A 20,449-nucleotide genomic window follows, 5' to 3' on the forward strand; every position below is an offset into this window, starting at 1 on the left:
GGGGAAAGTGGAGAAGATGCTTCTTTCATGAAGCCACCCCACCCTCTCTTTGAAGCTCGAAATCCCTTTCATAGGAAGTGAAACTTTGGCTCCTCAGATAGCAAGCAGAGTAGCACTGACTCCTGGGAGAGAGAACACCTCTGTCTTTTCCGTTCTTTCTGTTCCTTTCTTCATGGAAGAACTGGTCTCTATTTACTCAGTGAGCACTTTTCTAGGCTCCAGAGATAAAAACTTGCCTTAAACAAATTTCCCACGATCAAGTAGCACACAACTTACTGGCACATTGATGTCGATAGTTATAATTCTGTGTATTTTAACCTAAAATACACTTTGTAAACTTTATAAAGAGGAAAGAATAGCTGATGCAGAGGCATATTGGCTGAAGAGCAAATAGGAGTTGATCATTTAAGGGAAGAGAAGATACTAGGAAGCAGAAAGACTCCAGTATCATCAGAGAATGCTGAGGAATTCAGGGGCCTAACATGTGTGTAGGACAGAAGAAAACCTAAGCTGTGTTAATGCTGCACTGGCCCTTCCGTGACCTACCCCTCAAAGGCACACACACACAAACTCACAAAAGGCATTATTTTCAGTTCCCATACATTTTCCACATGAGCCTAGACACAGCCTCAGAATCCTTCTCAACACAGAGCTGCTGACATCTGTTAATAATTGGCCAATGATTGCACTGTGCAATAAAACACTCTGTTCTCCTTATACCAGTTTGGAATTGATGGGTAGTATGTTTTATGTGGTAAGGGGAAGAGATAATAGAGGGGAGGAAGGGAGATGATGAAGCAGGGGGAAAGGACACAGGAAAGGAAAACTGACAGCACTGATATCTTGCAGTTCAATGTGTGGCCTTACAACAAGCCTGTGATCAAAACAAAGACGATGTATTCCTTGGAGTGGCTGCAACTGGGCTTCAGGTAGTGAACTTCCAGTTGGCTGTATACCTTCTTGGATGACCCTTTCGAAGATATATCTGAGTCTGTGAGCACTGGCCTAGGGGAAATAGTGTCTCCCTGAAAAGTTGGTATGATATTCTAGATCTTTCCATTCTGAGGAATACGACTAGGTGGGAATATCTATAACAAAATGGGGTGACTACATATATTCTGGGTTTCCTCCTACTCTTCCAGCTGCCCCATCTTGGGCTCCTTTGCTGCCCCATTTTCGTCCAGGTGTCTAAATGTGAATATACTCCAGTAAAGCAAATCAGAGTAGTACTTTTGCACAGTAAAGAGAACAGGTTGAATTTTAGGGTGAATTTTCTTAATTGCAAGTGGATTTTCTCCTGGGATATAAGGCTACAGAAACTTTGGGCTGTGTCTTAGCTTGAGGTTTGCAGTGCTTCTGTGCTTATCTGTAGTCCTACATCAGTAAATCCGCATCTTGGAACTGATAATATTAGACAGATATAATGAATAGAGCATCTCAAGTTACACATTTAGTACTTTTTTTTTTCAGAAACTTTAATGTATTTTTATATTAACTGGAAATTAGCTGAAAACTTCTTACAACTATTATTACAAGAAAAATGACTTACTGCCACCCCATGTATTTCCAGCTGATTCCTAGCAGCTGCTAGTGCTAAACAAAGATGGCTAAAGAAAGTTAATGAGAACAAGGAAATTCTAAATATATAGTGATAACCATTTTATGCGCCATCCATTCCTTCCTATAGTGTTATGTAGAATTTCCCCAGGTGTCTTGTACTTCTTAGAGGTTGAAATTTGTGTTAACTGTTTTTTTTCCCACATGAGGGCATCAGTGCTCTAAGCAGCTTTGGAATTCACCCTCCTAAGTTTGGCTTTAAGAGCTCTATTTGGAGAAAATGAAAACACTTTACAAGCCTCATACATCTTAGACTACATAAAATTAACATTTGGTTTATCTTCCTGGGCAAGCCATTCATTCTTTTCTTTCATTCATTTATCGGTGTAATTGTACCTTCTTACATGGGGGAGGAAAAGATGACACACCTGTGACCTTGCCACTCCCTGTGCCAATTTGTGCCTTCACGGTCAACCGGGGTCTATTAGTTTCTGTCATATTAAAATGACTTGTAGACTTTAGCTGGACAGTAATACTGTAACACATATCCACTTGCGATGAAAATTAATCTATTTAAAAAACTCAACGTGTATGTAGGTTCGTATTCCACAGATTTATTTTCACAGCCTAGGATGCTGCCATCACACATTGCCCTTGGCTAATTCTAAATTTCACATTTTTGGTTGTGAATAGTTCAAGGTAATAATATAGACAAACTAATATAGATAGGTGCCAGGTATATTACTCTGAGTCTAGTTATTGGCATAAGGACTAGAGTTTGTTGGTGAGAACTTTCAATGGCTTGACTTTTCCTTATGAATTAAGAATAAATTAATCACTCCAGCATTGAGATCATCCCCAATAAGCCCTGATCTGCTTTTCTAGCCTTATTTCTGCCTATTCCATTCACAGATGGCAAATGTATTCCAAAAGACACACACTACTCTCAGCATAGGGCAAAGGTATCTGCACTTTATTGCCTTTTCTCATTCTGTCCATTCTGCCTGAAATAGGATCCCTGGCCCCCATCTGCATCTATAGAATCCATGCTCCCTTTTGAGGTCCACCATGATGGATCGCAGACCCTCTAACTCCTTCTGATTTCACCTTGTCCATCCCTCAGAGTGTGATCTCTTTCTAACAAGAATGCCAGCGGCATATTGTGGCACATTGTCTTTGACTGATTACCACTAATGGGCCCCATTTTATTATCCATAAATGTATCTGATATCCCTTAGCATCTTATTGCAGAAATGATATTGGAATCTTTTTGTTCCTTTAGAGCAGAAGTTCTTTGCCTTTCACTCGAAAGGATAGAACAAGGAGTTCCCTTCTGGTATTTTTGTGAGGTCTTTCTTTTGCCTCTTCTGTGAGTTTGTCTCCCCCTCCCTCCAAATATTTTATGTGTGATGTGGCTCTATAACCTTTAACATCCTATCTGACAGTCACAGTTGGTAGGTTTTGCTTGGAGTGAATGGTGTAGACTCAGCTTGCTCAGCCCTGAGTTCTGAGCCCCCTTCTATCTAATTCCTTCTTTTGACATTTCTCTCATGTGGCTGTTGTGGAGATGAAGGGGGTGGGGGTTGCCAATTTTACTTTAGAGATGAGAAGTTAAGTTCAGGGAGGTTACATAGCTGGTCTGATGCCAAGAGGAAGCAGAAGAGGAATGGAACAAAGAACATAGTTGCAGGCGTCAGAAACCACATCTCTGGGCTTTACTGATGTTGGAGAGTTTTGAACACATGATTTTTCTCCTCTCCTTGCTGGGGTAGAGTTTTCCCTTTTAATCTAGAAATATGACAGTTGTTTTATTTTTTTTTGCTGAAGATAATAAAAATAGCAAAGAAAGGCTTCTGAAATCACCGAAGTTCTTTATAGTACACACACAGCTTATAACTATAATAATGAGTCCTTCCCTCTATAACTTTGTAGTTCAGTTATTCAGTTATTTTGCACCTAGCCGGTGCCAGCTCCCAGATGTCCTTGCCTGCAGGAAGCTTACATTACCAAGTCAACTTTTATGAATTCTATATTTTATATTTTTGAACCCTAAGGATTCAGAGTAGAATCAATTTTCCAGAATGTTTCTTTCTGGGTAATCAGCATCCTGGAAGAACAACTCTTTGAATCTCTCTTTTCTATTTGGGAAAAAAAGCACACACACATATATATACACAAATCACACATATATGGATGCGTGTATATATATATATGTACACACTTATATACATACACAAATCACACGTGTGTGTGTATATACACAGTATGTATACAATATATATGTATATATTATGTGTGTACATATATATGTATGAGATGTATATATATGTATACTGTATATATTACATATAAGTAGTATTTTGAAAAAAGTAGCATTGAAAATTAGTTTTAATTGCTTATTAAAAATAACAAATATTGATGGTTGAGCCGACTTAATCATTTACCATTTCTATCAGTTAGGGCCTGAGACTGGTTGTTCTGCTCAGTACTTTCATTTCAACCCCCTTTTGTGTGGCATAAAAGACTTCCTCAGTTCTATCCCAGCTTCATACATTTTCTGACTCAACGTGACTGAGTTTTCTAAGAACTTTTCTTCCTTCTTTTTGAAGTTCTTTCAAAGATTTTGAAAAATGCTCTGGTCTATTCAGGAATAGTCATGCATGAAGATGAGCTGTCTTTGTTCTATGGCTGAACAACTTCCCTTCTTGGAACACCTCAAGGGGAACATATTTAACTGATGCCATTATTGGCTTGTCTTGTTTCTCTTCATCTTCCTCACTCTCCTGGTGAGCTGCATGAGTCTGAGTGTTCCCAAATATCCTGGTGGTATTATTTCCCTATAACTGCATGTGAATCTTTAAAAAGTGGCCCAAATCAAGAAACAAGATATAACAGCCAAATGTTATATGTGTGGTTTTCATTGTATCCTGCTATTTTCTTCTTTATTTTCCCAGTTGATTCTTTAGCTGAGCTAGAATTTAGGTCTGTCAACAAACAATGAGCTTCAAGAATTCCAGGATCACAGGCAAAGAACTCATCTTCAGTAGAAAATAACAAAGATCTATTTTGTAATTCCTGAACCCTGGGTGTTAGATGGTGGTACTTGTGTTGGAGGGGTACCTACAGTCTGGGGTTAGGTTTGCACTGGTCAAACCAAATAATAAAGCGAATTCTCAATACAGCACATGCAAAATTATTTCCATTCTTGCCTTAATTACCATTCTAAATGGGTTCTTAATATGAATTGTTTTTTTTTTAAAGATTTTATTTATTTATTCGACAGAGATAGAGCCAGCGAGAGAGGGAACACAAGCGGGGGGAGTGGGAGAGGAAGAAGCAGGCTCATAGCGGAGGAGCCTGATGTGGGGCTCGATCCCAGATCGCCGGGATCACGCCCTGAGCCAAAGGCAGACGCTCAACCGCTCTGCCACCCAGGCGCCCCCTTAATATGAATTGTTATAATACTTCCCATCTCTTTCTTCTTTATTCTGTCTTTGAGGCCTGGCCTTTAGGTCATATGGTTTTTCTTTTCTATACTTTGCTTTTCTGACCTATTTGGTCATAATGAACTGATGCCTTCAACATAGTTCACGTTTAAAGGATATATCTCATTTCCTTCTCCATCTCACTGTTCACTTGTTTAATAATTTCATTACGGAATTTACTGTTACTTGTTTTGGTTTCCCAAAGCCATTACTTTTTATATATATATATATATTATTTTCTTCTGAAGCTAATGTGTTCCCTCTCTCTTCATGAGCTTTTGTTCTTGTTTTCATTCCTTCTTTTATTTTCTTCACTTTCTTCCCTTACCTGGCCATCCTTATAGGGCCGCAGTCCAAAGGTCTCTTACATGGAGGTAGTGCTCCGTCTATCTACCCAACTATTGGTCTATAAAACCTTTGAAACAAGAGTAAGAAAAAAAATCACTGTTTCCATAATTAACAATAATATTATGCTCTTCAAAAACCTCAAGTACTCAAGGAGTTTAAAGACTCATGAGGGTCCTCAAATCAATAGGCAATAGAGAACAAAAATTTATATACCTATGACAGGTTGGGTTTTTGAAGAAGATGCATTATTCAGCTCTTATTAATGACACAAGTGATTTCATTTCTTAACTTTGGCCAGGAGGACCACTTTCAGCACATAAAGATTAGGAAATATTGGTTTATATCACCAGAGGCAGTTGGAGGTTCATCTGTAACTGTCTTAGGTACAACTTCTTATCCAATATGATTTGTTTCCACAAGTTTGAAGGCAGGCCACAGAAGACATTTTCTACAGATAACGATTATAGGAGGCAAGGAAAACACGGATGCTGTATCACGAACCATGCTAATGAGAGTATCCCCTGGTTAGTAGCACTAAGTTTGATGAAAAGCACTATGTACTAAGAGTTTATGAAGAACCTACCATGGCTAGTCACTGTGTCAAGGACTGGGAGTACTTCCGTGTGTTAGTCAGGATGGGATGAGTTATGCAACAATAACAAGTAACCTCAAAATCTCAGTAGCATAAATCAACGTGGGTTTATTTGTTGTTCATTCTTTGTGTCCATCATGGACCAGTGGAGGGCTCTGCTCATTGTAGTCCCTCAGGCTGACCACCGTGAGTCATCAGATAACCACCATCTTGAGTGTTGCCATCTACCAAAGGAAAAAGTGAATCAAACCGGCAACTAAATACGCTGTCCTAAAAGTGACTCCCATTATTCCTATTGATGATTCACCGATCAAACGGTTACACAGGCCAGCTCCACACACAAGGTGTCAGGAAGTACAATCCCATCACGTGCCCAGAAGGGCAAGTAAATGGGCATATTTGGTGAATAGCATCAATAACTATCACAAGCTGTAAAAATATAGATCTTGTTCAGCTCTCAGGAAATTTATAGTCAGCAGTTTGTGGAATGATGAGGGGAAGGGGAGGGAAAGTGGTGGGAAATAGATTCAGATACGTGTACAAAAAATACAGAGTAGTATGATAAAGGAAATAAAATGCCTAATGGGAGTACATAAGTGGAGAACCTGGCCCAGGGTTGAGGATCATTAAAGACTTCCTAGACAAGTCTGAGAACTGAGGAGGAGTATGAATCAGGCTAGTGGCAAAGTCTAATACATTCAATCCTCTCGACAACCTTAAAATGTAGGAATGAATAATCCTCTTTTATAAGCAGTGAAATTGAGGCCCAGACAGATCATGCAGAATGAGCTCAGAGTAGAATCTAAGTCCAGCTCCCTCCAAAGCCCCTGCTTTTAAACACTCAGCTAGATCTGAAGGAGGAGACTTTCCCGGTAGGCTTTTTGAAAGGGAAAGGAATAGCAGTTATGTTTTACTTTAAGGAAACCAGGTTAAAAATATCTCAAAAGAACACCTGTGATCTCAATCTAGGTTAATTTTGTATTACGGAAATTATAACACAATTCCAAAATACTAATTGCTGCATGAGGCATTTACATCTATCTTGGGGGGGATAATCCAGTGGTGCTAATTAAAGAGTATATTTCTCTAAAAGCAGTCATTGATGCTTGGAATGGAACAAAACAATTCTGGGATTTTACTGTTCATAAACCTAAGCGAATGAATACAACAATGGTTTATTTATGTAGTGCTGAAACTGTACGCTACACAGCACCTTACAAGGCTGGGAATAGACTGAATACAAATACACGAACCTGACTGTTTATTTCTTCAGTTGGCTGTGGGTTACTAGTGTTTAGAAAAGGATAGTGTCACCAAAAAAAAATTTACACAGAAAGGTTGATTCAAGTCCCCATATGCAGGAGTTTATGAACATAGAAAGCTCCGTACATCAATAAATGTGTCCATCCCCTAAACAGCACTAAAAGAATGCTGGGTTGTGCGAGCTGGCCATAAAATCAAGGCAACACACAATTAAGGGTAAAAAGTGTTATATATCCTCCAACACCTAAGAGAGCAGCCACATAACAACTTCTAAAACATGGCATTTGAAGTAGTAGACAATGCTGGAAGGAATGCATCATTTGTAGCAGTTTGGGAGGAGGGGAGGAGGAGAAAACAATATCTTCATTTTAATATTTTAAGAAATGTATACAAATCTTTTGTTTTTCAAGCTTTCTGACAGTATTAAAAACAATTTTATTGCTTCTACATTGTTACCTACATTTTCACAGATCAATTTCATCTTTTCATTTCTCTTTGCAAATCTTCAAAGCCAGCCAGCCCAGAAGTGGGGCATCTGCTCAGTGCTTTGAGGCCTAAAGAGGATGCCTGTGTTGCCATTCAGATATTAGAACTGGCAGCCTCAACTAAAGACCCCAAATTCCCCTGAGTCTCTGCAGAGGCAACCACCTATTGATTTCCTAATTTTTCATCACCAGAAGGCATGGATTTCCTTTTTTTTTTTTTTTTTTTTTTTTACTAATTATATACTTAATTTGATCAGAAAAGGGCAATGAGTAATGCATATTGTGTGTGGGTTAACCTTCTTCAGTTAACCTTCTCAGGTCCCTCCTCATGTTGAATATAAGGATAGAAAATTAAAGAGTACACAGAGGGAGGCAATTTCTATCCCCCAGACCAACCAAGAAAAGACTCTGCTGAGCTTCGGGAAGGAGCACAGAGGCCTTTCTTCCTTCCTTCCAGTTTTGGGATTTGACCCTGACGGAATGTGTATGATTCCAGGACCTTTGCTCTGATCTCTGCCCAGAGCCTCAGGATGGAACTGAATTGTTCTCTTATGGAATCATGGAAGCATTAGGGTAACATTAGGAGTCAGCATTACTCTCTGGATCTGGAAATTGATTTTAAGTTGAATACTACGTCTTCAGCTAGGAGAATATGTTCATAGTACAAATGGAGTATTCTAATCTGAAGGGGGGAGAAACAGTATTGTTTGTCCTAAGAATGAGATTATTATATAGGATCCCATATAATTTCTGGGTAAAATGTCAGAACTATTAAAATCAAGGAGGAGGCCAAACCGATGCCTGCAGTCACATGTTTTCTTTTCGGGTTTTGTGAGTGAAAGAGAATGAAAGAAGTTTTATTCTGTTGGGTAATTTGAATATTTCCTATTTAAAGGGAGAGGAAATGGTGCAGAGGTCAGGTTTTCTAAGTTTTAGGGTTTCGGGGGCATTGTTTGACTATACTCAAGACTGTGATAACAGAATCGTCGTCATGACTGCCATCCTACTACCTGTTCTTGCCATACTTTCAGATTCATTTTGTACTTGTTATCATTTTTGACTTAAGTCGTTAGTTTCATGTAAAATGAAACTAGAGTAAACTTTCTTTTTTTTTTTTAAAGATTTTATTTATTTATTTATTCAACAGAGATAGAGACAGCCAGCGAGAGAGGGAACACAAGCAGGGGGAGTGGGAGAGGAAGAAGCAGGCTCATAGCAGAGGAGCCTGATGTGGGGCTCGATCCCATAACGCCGGGATCACGCCCTGAGCCGAAGGCAGACGCTTAACCGCTGTGCCACCCAGGCGCCCCTAGAGTAAACTTTCTAATTTACTTGTGCTCCAAGAATTATCTGTCCCATTTTCCTTTCAATTTGGCATTCTGTGGTTTGGACCACAGAATTTGGCTGTTACTTCAAAATTGTGCCAGGCATTCAAGCTTTGAAACTTTAAACAAATTTACAGAACACAGCTCAACCAAATATCAGAAGATGTAAGTTTGAAAACTTTCAAGACTTTCCCATTTATTTCTTGCTCATTGTCACTACTTCTTTTAATAGCTATCCACATTGATCTCCTTAACACATCATTAAGCTGGCCACCTGCCAGGGTCTGGGTCATCTGGGGACACATTAGTCCTTCACTCTCTTCTTTACTGGGATCTGCTGTCACTGGTCATAGATGAGACACATGAGATTTTAGCACCAGTACAAGATTTGTGCCTACATGCAAGATTACTGTGCCTAGTTAGGGGGATTTTTGTTCTAAAATTCTTCTATGTTGCCTAAAGGGTATCTTTTTAAAAAAATCGACTCAATTCTGTTTAAATAGGTATTTAGAAATTGATGTCTCTCAGTTTTCTATGCCAAAACAAATAACAAATTGAGTGGTTTGAAAAATAGAAATTTATTATCTTATAGTTCTGAAGGTCAGAAGTCTGGCATGGGTCCCACTGGACTAAAATTCAAAGTGTTTGTAGGGCTACATTACTTTCTTTAAGGCTCTGGGTAGTATCATTTCTATGCCTTATCCAGTTTCTGGAGGCTTCTGTATTCCTGGACTTGTGGCCCCTTCTTCCATCTTCAAAGCAAGCACTGGCAAGTTCAGTCCTTCTCACATCGTATCACATCACTCTGACCTCTCTTCTGCTCCCCTCTTCTACTTTTAAGGACCTTGTGTTTACTTATGGGTCATATAAATAATCCAGGATTATCTCCCTATATTGAGATCAGCTCACTAACAACTGTAATTCCATCTGCAACCTAAAACTCCTTTTGCTGTATAAGATAAGACATTCAAAGTTCCCAGGGATTAAGATGTAGAGAGTTTGGGGGAATATTTTCCTGCCTACCACATCCAGCAAGTTTTTTTTTAATTTTTTTTCAGATTAAAAAATATTAAATTAAAACATAGACACTAAAAGGCATATAAATAATCAGCATACAGCTCAGTGAATTTTCACAAAATAAACATACGTGTGTAACTTTTTAACAAGGACTCAGATCAAGAAACAGAGCATCTATGTCTTCCCAGAGGCCTCCCTTGAGTGCCCTCCAAGCCACCTGTCTCAGGGATAACTACTCTCTTCATATTTAACACCATGGATTAGTTTCATCTATTTTAATAATAGCTTTATTGAGATATAATTCACATACCATATGATTTACTGATTTAAGTATACAATTCAATGGCTTTTAGTATATTAAAAGAGTTCAATCAATTTTAGAACACTTTCATTATTCCAGAAAGAAACCCCATAGTCTTTAAACATTACACCCCAACATGCTCTTCTACTCCTATCCCTAGCCATAGGTAACCATTAATCTATTCTCTGTCTCTATAAATTTACCTTTTCTGAACATTTCATATAAAAGGAATCATATAAGATGTGTTCTTTGTAACTGGCTTCCTTCGTTCAGCATAATGTTTTCAAGGTTCATCCATATTATAGCATGTATCAATGCTTCATTTCTTTTTATTGCTTCATAATATCCCACTGTATGGCTACATCACATTTTATTTATGTATTCATTTGCGAATGAATGTTTGGGTTGTTTCCATATTTTGGATTTTATGAATAACGTTGCTGTAAATATTCATGTACATGTTTTCGTGTGGACATACGTTTTTATTTCTCTTGGGTATATTCCTCGGAGTAGAATTGCTAGGTCATGTGGTAACATGTTTGAGGAACCACCAAACTGTTTTCCAAAGCAGGGGCACCATTTTACATTCCCACTGACAGTGTGTAAGAATTCTGATTTCTTGGGGCGCCTGGGTGGCTCAGTCCTTAAGTGTCAGCCTTCGGCTCAGGGCATGATCCCAAGATCCTGGGATCCGCACATCAGGCTCCTCCGCTGGGAGCCTGCTTCTTCCTCTCCCAATCCCCCTGCCTGTGTTCACTCTCTCGCTGGCTGTCTCTCTCTCTGTCAAATAAATAAATAAAATCTTAAAAAAAAAAAAAAAAGAATACTGATTTCTCCACATCCTTGTCCACACTTACTGTTGTCTGTCTTTTCAGTTATAGCCATCTTATTGGGTGTGAAATGGTATCTCATTGTGGTTTTGATTTATGTTTCCTTGATACCTAATGATGCTGAACATCTTTTCAAGTTCTTATTGGCCGTTTGTGTATATCTTCTTTGGAGAATTATCTATTCAGACATTATTTGGATTATCTTTTTATTACTGAGTTGTAATAGTTCATTATGTATTCTAGATACAAGTTGCTTGTCCTTTTGACATCACACATAAAAATTGCCTAATCCAAGATCATGAATATTTATGCATATATTTTGATCTTTAATCCATTTTGATATACTTTTTATATATGCTCTGAGGTAGGAGTCCAAATTTATTCTTTTGCATGTGGATATCTAGTTGTCCTAGTACCATTTGTTGAAAAAACAATTCCCAAGTCACCCATTTTTAATGTACTTATCTAGTATGTACATTTTTTGCTGGCTTCTTTCTCTCAAAATTGTATTGTGAGATTCATCCATATCTTTGCATGTAGTTTCTTTATTCTCATGGGCCTCTAGCATTCTGCTACATGAATATATCATATTTTATTCATCCACTCTATCTTTATTGGCCAATTGGGTAGTGTCTAGTTTGGAGATATTATGAGTAGTACTGACATGAACATTCTAACAAGTCTTTTTAGTGAGTATCTGGTCGCCATTTCCATTTGGATTTTTGGGTACTTGAAATCTTATACTCCAGCTTTAGCATAAGGACGGTTATTGGTTATCACACACTATAAAAGAAAATCTTGGGGATTCAACTAGAAATTTTGCAGCTTAATCATTAATCTGAAATCTGTCTTATCCTAAAGAGGTATGCCTTATGACATCCACATTACAGAGCTTTCTTGGAGAATATCTAGGTTTGGTGTAACAGCAAAGAATAATAATGAAGAGCTGATGGTGGGCCTGCCTTGTTAGAATTTTTTTCCAACAAATATTCTTTTGAGTCCCTGTGTATTCAAAGTTTTGTACCAGGCATGATAAAGATGCCAATGTAGGTGATAGACATGTTCATATGTTCATAGGAAATTTTTATATGGCTTGGTGAATTCTCTGGTATTCAGTGTGCAGTTGGCGTGCAAAGTATGATAACCTTGCCCGGAATCCTGGGAGTCAGTGCAAGGTCCCAGAGGAAGTAGTGAATTAACTAAGCTGAGATTTGCATGATGGGTAGGATTCCCTAGGTATGGGGTACTGGTTGCTAGAGTCAGAAATGATGCCTACTTTCTAAACTAGGTAGACACATCCCATGCCATGGATGAGGTGAATCATGGGTAAGTTTACTGTTTTCTTAGCTGGATAGATCATTAGCATTCCTGTTACTGGCAGGTTTACTTCAAAGCTGCCTGAAACTTAGAAAGATGGAGGCTCTTGGCTTTAAAAGAGGGCTTTGTGGGGGGTGGGGTCGGGATAGGCCGGTGATGGGTATTAAGGAGGGCACATATTGCATGGTGCACTGGGTGTAATACACAAACAATGAATCATGGAACACTACATCAAAAACTAAGGATATACTGTATGGTGACTAACATAACATAATAAAAAATTATTATAAAAAAAAAGTTTGCTTTTTGGCACCCCAATCTCTACTTACTCAGAGAGCCAAGAGGAGGAATGACAAGGACTTGAAGAAACAGAGAAAAAGAAGTAAAGACAGCAGAGAAAAGATGTTAAAAAAACCTTGACATTTTGGTTTTCCTTTGCATGCACATGTACTTATGTATTTTACTTTATTAATTTAATTACCTTATTCTAATAAGGGATCCATAATCATCAGTAGACTGCCAAAGAGGTCCACAGCACAAAAAGGTTGAAAACTCCTAACTTACAATACAAATCCAAGACCTAATTATGCTAATAGAGTCAAATGCATTATTTCTTTCTAAAGTAAGCTATCCCTGAAAACTGGTAATAAGTGTGAGTTGATCTGCAAGATTAATTCTTCCTTTCCACTGTCTGGAAAAGATCATAAGTAGGACTGATGCCAGTGAATTTCTACAAGTGGAAGCAGCTGGCATAGAGGAGCCGCTCAATGAGGGAATGTATCAATGGTTCGGTTTACTTCTAGGTAACTAAGTCTTGAAACACTACATTATCTCTGGTCTGCAGTCCCTTGGTAATAACTCTTATATGCACTCCAGTTCCTCTGAGTCATAGTTTAATTTTCTTTTCTTCAGGTGAAACTAAACCCTGAATAGAGAATTGATTTTTTTCCTTGTAAGGTTGCATGGTAACCTCTATCCTGATTTCCCTGAAAACTATAACCTATAAACTTCTAATCAGTATAAATCCAGTTTCATTAAGAAGTTAACCGGACAAAAGAAAGTGGATGTGGGCAGATACAAAATCTGCCAGTTGTGTTTTTCCAAGAAGATCATCTTCTCCATTAAGCAGATGTCAAATTGGAGCCTTCCAGCAGGATTACCAGGGAGTCTCTGACACAGGAAGTTTGTCTTTGTGTATCACATTAGGAAATCAAATTAGCTTTTTCCTGTTACTTTTAATCAAAATATACAGATTCTGATTATTGAACGTAATTAGATTTCCTTACTTAGCATACACTTTGCTCTGAGTTACTGATTATTGCTGAAAACCAAACAAAACCTGGAGCTCAATCAGGAGGTCTCTGTAAGAGTCAGGCTGCCTCAGTGCTTCATTTTGGTGACCAAACTATCTTAGAGAAGGGAGACAATTTTGTACTTTGGCTTTGATAAAAGAATTAGTCACACTGTTGTCCTGATAAAAAGAGCTTAATTATGGAAAGGCGTAGTCTTCCTTTGAACTTTTTAGATTTTTGAGACTAATACTTCTTTATCTAGACCAGGGATAGGCAAACTACAACCTATGGGCCAAATGTGGCCCCCCATCTGTTTTTATAGATAAAGTTTTATTGGAGCATAGCCCCTCCCATTTGTTTACATAGTGTCTGTGGCAGCTTGTGCACAACAGTAGAGTTGAGTAGTTGAGATAGACCATATGGCCCACAAAGCCTAAAATATTTATTATTTGGTTCAACAGAAAAACTTTGCTGACTTCTGGCCTAGACTACAGAATGTCTTTTGTATCCATTTGCTTATGAGAAAAGAATGTTTAATGGCTTAAGAAAATTGCTAGTATTCAGTGGTTCCAATACTGGTTTGATTTGCTCAAGAACTCTTAAGGCCATTTGATACTTCCAATTGCCCTCTATAAGTCATAAGGGACTGCCCATAAGCTAAGATTAGGGACAGTTGGGCTAGGCAAGCCTTTGTCCATATAGAAGAAGCATGAATGTTTTCCCTTCAAATTTATATTCTTTTACCATTTTTTCAGTATGTATTTATCAGAGGGATTGAGTGCTGTGTGGTGGAATAGGGAAATAGGACAACCCCATTAAGAAACTTGACAGTGGTACTTAAATTTTGCTGAGAATATGACTGAATAACTGTTGGTAAAACACCAGTATCATTATGTATATTTTTGTATTTGTGCCATTGTACAAATAAAAAATTAATGTGACGTGGGAAGTACCCCTTGGCATTTCTAATAAAGAAAATAAAACGCAATGTGTAAAACATATTGAGGAAGATAAAGTGAATCAGCCTATTTGCGGATTTTTAGGGAAGGCCAGCAGGTTAAAAAAGAAGTAGTCTCTAAAAGTCAGAATTGAGGATTTGGGGACCTAAAGGAATCGTTAATGATGTGGTCATACGGGGTCCGACTGAGAAAACAAATTTAGGCTGACAGGAAGAAGGACATGTGAACAACTGTAAAGCTAGGAAGGGGGGCAGAATTAGAATGATTTATTATCGTGACATGCTATACTGTTCAAGTTCTCTTTGGGTTTGGTATATCTTCTTACACACAAATAACAGGTGATGCGGGCTTTCATATAGCTCTGCTTTCTGCAGCTTATCAGAAACTTCAGTGAGATGTGGCATGGGAGTAGAGGTTATAGAGATATGGCACAGTTGGCATCTGAAGACAGCGTAAGGGATATTGCCGCATGCTTATGCTTTGTTAAAAGAATATCACTATCTGCTGCATTCAATCAACTGACATTTATCTATTAAATGCCTACTATTGCTAGATCCTGCGTGGGTACAGAATACAGGTGGAAATACAGAAATGGAAGAAAAAAAAATCTTCTCCCTGCCCTTTGGCACCAGTAGTGGGAGAGAAGGCTTAGTTATAGGAGGCATGATGACAGGATGTGTGATCAGTGCTATTTTCGTTACAGGAGAGCATGATGCTAAGGGTCCTTTGAGTAGGGGTACCTGAGGTGGCTCTAAGAGTTTGGTATGGAGGGCGATCAGGGGAATCTCTAAAGAAGCTATGAAATGAATCTTGAATGGTCAACAGAAATAAGTCAGAGGAACTCAGGGGGAGGAGAGGCAGCCCTAGTATGTATGCACTTTAGACATGTAAGGGAGTTAATGCCCCAGGGGCAACTCTTAACCAACAGAAGATGGGAATTGATGGATAAGTTCTCTTCACTGTTGTCCTCTGGGTAGAGAAATCCGGAAGCCTTCTCAGGAGGTACCAGTGAATTGAGTCCCTCACAGCAGTAACTGTAATAAGGCACCGTACACTGGCTTTTCTTCCTTCCCTTTCTCACACTTTCTGCTCACCCATTCTTCTTCCCTTCCAACCACAGCAAACAGCTGTCTGAAGGCATTGAGACCAAAGTAGTACTATGTACGCCAAACTTCCAGGAAATCACTGTGGCTAGAGAGCAGGTACCTGTGGGTAGGATGAGAGGTCAGCTGTTGAGACAAGCAAGGGCTGGATTAGAAAAGGCCTCCATGCCATGCTAAGGAGTTGGAGCTTTATTCTCAAGGCAGGGGTCAGGGGAGCTATGGAATTTTTAGCCACAGAGTGACATGATAACATTCCTATTTAAGTACTTTTGCCCTAATTAAATGCTATATATAACATGCCCTACACAACCTTGTCTACCAGTTGTAAAGTTTGCTAGCAAAAGGCTCCATGTGTCTCAGGACGACTCTTCTAGTACACCTGGATTGCACCCAAAGCAGACCCATCATTCTATATAAAGTACACTTGGAAAATGCAATTTAAAACATTTTAATGACTTTACAATAATAAAGGAAATATATACTCATAATAGCAAATTTAGGAAATAAAGAAAGCAAAGCAATAAAATTAAAATTAGCCATAATCCTATTGCTAGTAGGCATATTGTTAAAATGTTGATATAGTGTTAATGTTTCAATATATTTTTCTCCAATTGTTAATTTATGTGTGTATATTTTGTGTTACATACTGTATTGCATATCAAATTTGTATCTTTTTTTCATTTAACATTATGCATGAACACTTCCTGAGGACATTAAATATTTTTGAAGGCATGAATTATGATAAACACAAAATAGTCCATTATATGGATGTGCCATAATTTAATGAATCTCCAATTGTTGGACATTCAGTTCACTTCCAGTTGTATGCTATTATAAATAATGAGGCATTATTTCCTTGTGCCGTAAATCTTTGTCTGAATTTATGAATGTTTCCTTAGGAAATGCTTTCTGGAAGGCTCAAAGTAGTAATCTTGAATACTTTCCTAGGTAAGTCAAGACCCAAATAAGTAAATTACTTGGAAGCTTTAGAATCTAAGAATATAAACTTAGGAATTTTTAGAATATACTTGATATGTATTATTGATACAAATTAATGAATAGGAAAGTTTACTTGTTCATACTTCCAATGATATTATTGTATAGAACTACTTTGTCACCCTTTCAATATTGTGAATATTATTATTCTTTGAAAACCTTGATTATTTAAAAGATGAAAATTTTAGTCTAATTAAAATTTATATTGCATTTTCAGTTTCTAATGAGGCTTGGGAAAATAATTTTTACTTTATCATGGTTTGTCTCTAATGTAGCTGAATATCTATCACTTAACTAATAAGGATGATTAAACATCCATCTAGGCTAAGACAAAATCAAAAACTATATAGGTTCTGGATTGTCTGCTCTTGCATCTGTATTAATCAGGGTAACATAGACACTTCAACAAAACAAAGCAACACAAAACAAAAGCCCTAAAATTCAGAGACTTGCTGCAATAAAAGCTTATTTTTCACTCATGTCATGGTTCAATGTGGGTGGGTTGATGGGGGAGGGAGAGCTCTGCTCCACTGTCTTTCAGCAAACACATCATGGCCCCAGCCTACATCCTGTGGGCCTTGCTTCTTTTTGCCAACTATGATAGGTATGAACAATTCTTGCTGGCAACATTTCACCTCCAGCATTGTACCATGTTCTTGGTTCTCATTCTCTCTCAGGGGATCCTTGAACTCTGTGTCCTCAGGACGGTGTGGGAGCTCACTCAACCCTAGACTTGTGCAGCTCAGAACAGCAGGGGGATTAATACACTTGAAGGCAGCCTTTGGCTGATGGGAGGATGACAGATGAGAACTCATACACAGGAGCTCCCACCTCCCAACCTTTGGGCAGATAATCCTGGGGTCTGTTTGTAGGCCTCTCAGGAAATATCAGGAAATACTCTCCTTTTGCTCACATCAATGATCTGAAAAACTCACCCTTCAAATAACTTCCTTCATCTACTATCTCACTGTCTCTTCTTCCTCATCCTGCTTTCGGGGATCACTGTCTTATACCTGAGTCATTTGCTTTCAGGGGAACAAACTAAGATATTTAGGCATGTAAGTTCTCTCCATCTTATGGCTCTTGCAAGAAATCTTCCAAGAAAGTGCAAGAATGTAGAAGACCGTATGGGAGAAGTCCATGGGTCACACCTGGAAATGGCAGATATCCCTGCTGCCCATATTCTATTGGCCAGAATCTAATCACAGAGGGCACGGAGCACTATCTCCTAGCTGTGTTTCCGTGAAGAAAAGGAAACCAGAATCGAGGAACACGTAACATTCTCTGCCACACTATCTTAGTAAGTTTTTAAAAACTCTATTTCAGTGTCCCAAGAAGGGAAACAGAACTTATCTCTTCTCAGTGATGGGGAAAAGCCAAAGATAATTGTTTTGCCTCAGACGTTTTGGGAATTAGGACTATGTTTTTTACTTTATTCTGGGAATGTGAAGTGGTTTTAATTCTTTCCCTTGAAATTCTGGCTTCCAGTTTCTTTCAAAAGAGTTTGCATACATCAGTGACTTACACAGTTTGTCCCTTGTGACTGCAGTTTTTCTTATTGTCCTTAAGTGCTCACTTAGTTACGGAAGTGATGGTCTTGATTGCAATACCCTGGGGCAGGTATAAATTCATCTGTATTGTGTATACATTTAGTCAGTTAATATTTTGAGTATCTACAGGGCAGTTTGTGCCAAGCTGTTCAGTCAGGAATAAACAAAACTTAGGTGGACTGGAGCCCTGACCTGGTTCTTCAACTTTCTTAACTGTGTAGACATGGACAAATCAATTCACTTCTCTGAGACTTAATTCCATCCTATGTAAAAATGAGAATAGTAACATTAATCTGGAATTTTAATTTTCAGTTCCTATATGAAATCAACTAAATATATAGCATGCACCCCCAAAATGTGACTATGTCTTCTGAAATGCCTTGACATCATCACTAACTTACGTGAGAGGGAAGAAATAAAAATTATTATTTAGTAGCCAACTCTCCTTTTTACTTCGACCTTATTTTACTGAGTTGGGTACTCAAACTGAGGGAAGAACTAAATTGACAAAAGGGCATTTGAAGAGACTGTAGAGAAAGAGGGAGAAGCAAGTCAGAAACTGGGTGATAAAGGGGAGGGAACTCTGGGAAAACAAAGATGTCTATAATAAAATTGTTCTTCTAGGTTATGGCCATCTGGGGTGTGATGTGAATTCTCTCCATCGCATAAAAAGTTAATAAAATTATCATCAACTTGCCGGTGCTTTCAGAGTTGGATCTGTTTGTTCTGGGATATTATACACTACTGAGTCTGGCTTCAAAATGGGCTTGAGTTGTGTAAACAAAGACCACTCAAATGGGCGGGTACGTTTGAAACATTCTGTGCATCTCTGAAGGATTTTTTGCACTTTTGAGTTTGGAAAATCTAAGTTACATAGACGCACTAAAATTCAGATGAGAGGTACAACCCAGAACTTCACCTCTAGAGATGAGGAGTGGAGTGATAAAACTGAATGAGACTTGTTACTTCCTTTGGTACAAAGACTATGGAGTTTGCAAATCCATAAGAAGCTGACTGGAAAAACTAACATTATTTCCTGGAAGCCAGTGCCATATAAGAGCCTGGGATTTGGAGGTACTATGACCCGGATTTGAACCCCATTTCCAACACTCATTATCCTGCGTGACATTGGACAGGCTACGTGAACTCTTACCTCAAATTCCTCATCCATAAAACATGGATAGAGAAAGCTATCTTGCAGGGCTTAGAGTGAGGGTTAAGCAAGTAAATATGTATAGTGCACTTGTCACAGATTTTGGCATGTAGTAGATTAACAGCTTATTATCAATAATAAGTGATAACACTACAGTATATCAAGTCCTATTGTGTTGCAGTAATATGATGCTGGACAATGGACGGATTCTGTCCCCACGCCCAAGAGTAACTGTAGCTATCTATTGACACTGAATTCATTCTACCACACAAATGTGTAACAAGGCAACTCTGCAGATAAATCCTTTTTGCATGGCAAACTTGGGTATAAAAATTATTCTTGGAGGCATCAGTCTGAAAAGCATATTCATTAGCTATAAAAATGAGAAATCTGATGCATTCACACCCACCTTGTGTGTGCACTTGTTGTCATGGTCAAGGTACTGAGGAGACGTAGGAGAAGGTTAGCATTAAACACACAGTGCATTCATAAATGGACTGTAATTCATTATTTGGTCATCAAAGTGATACAGTTCAATGGATCGCAGCACAGAAAAATGCCAGAGTGTTTTACATAATGTCAATGTGTGCTTGGTAATTATCTATCATTTACCTAGTGCCTTGTGTTTTCAATATGCATTGCACTCATTTAAAGTGGGTAGGTACTATTCTTCCTCCTGGAGGGCTTTGGAAAACAAATACAGAGTACTATTGGAACTAGGATTGATTCTTAGCTTCTCATGTTCCATAGTTGAGAGGACCTGGCAAATGAAGTATAGAAGTGATAATATGTGATGATCTTTGTTCCAATATGAAGTTCTTGTCATCACAAAAGATGCCTTATTTTTACTAATTTCTTCCAGTTAGAGACATTTCT

The sequence above is a fragment of the Ursus maritimus genome, unplaced genomic scaffold (assembly GCF_017311325.1).
Source record: "Ursus maritimus isolate PB19 unplaced genomic scaffold, ASM1731132v1 scaffold_34, whole genome shotgun sequence".
NCBI classification, from domain to species: Eukaryota; Metazoa; Chordata; class Mammalia; order Carnivora; family Ursidae; genus Ursus; species Ursus maritimus.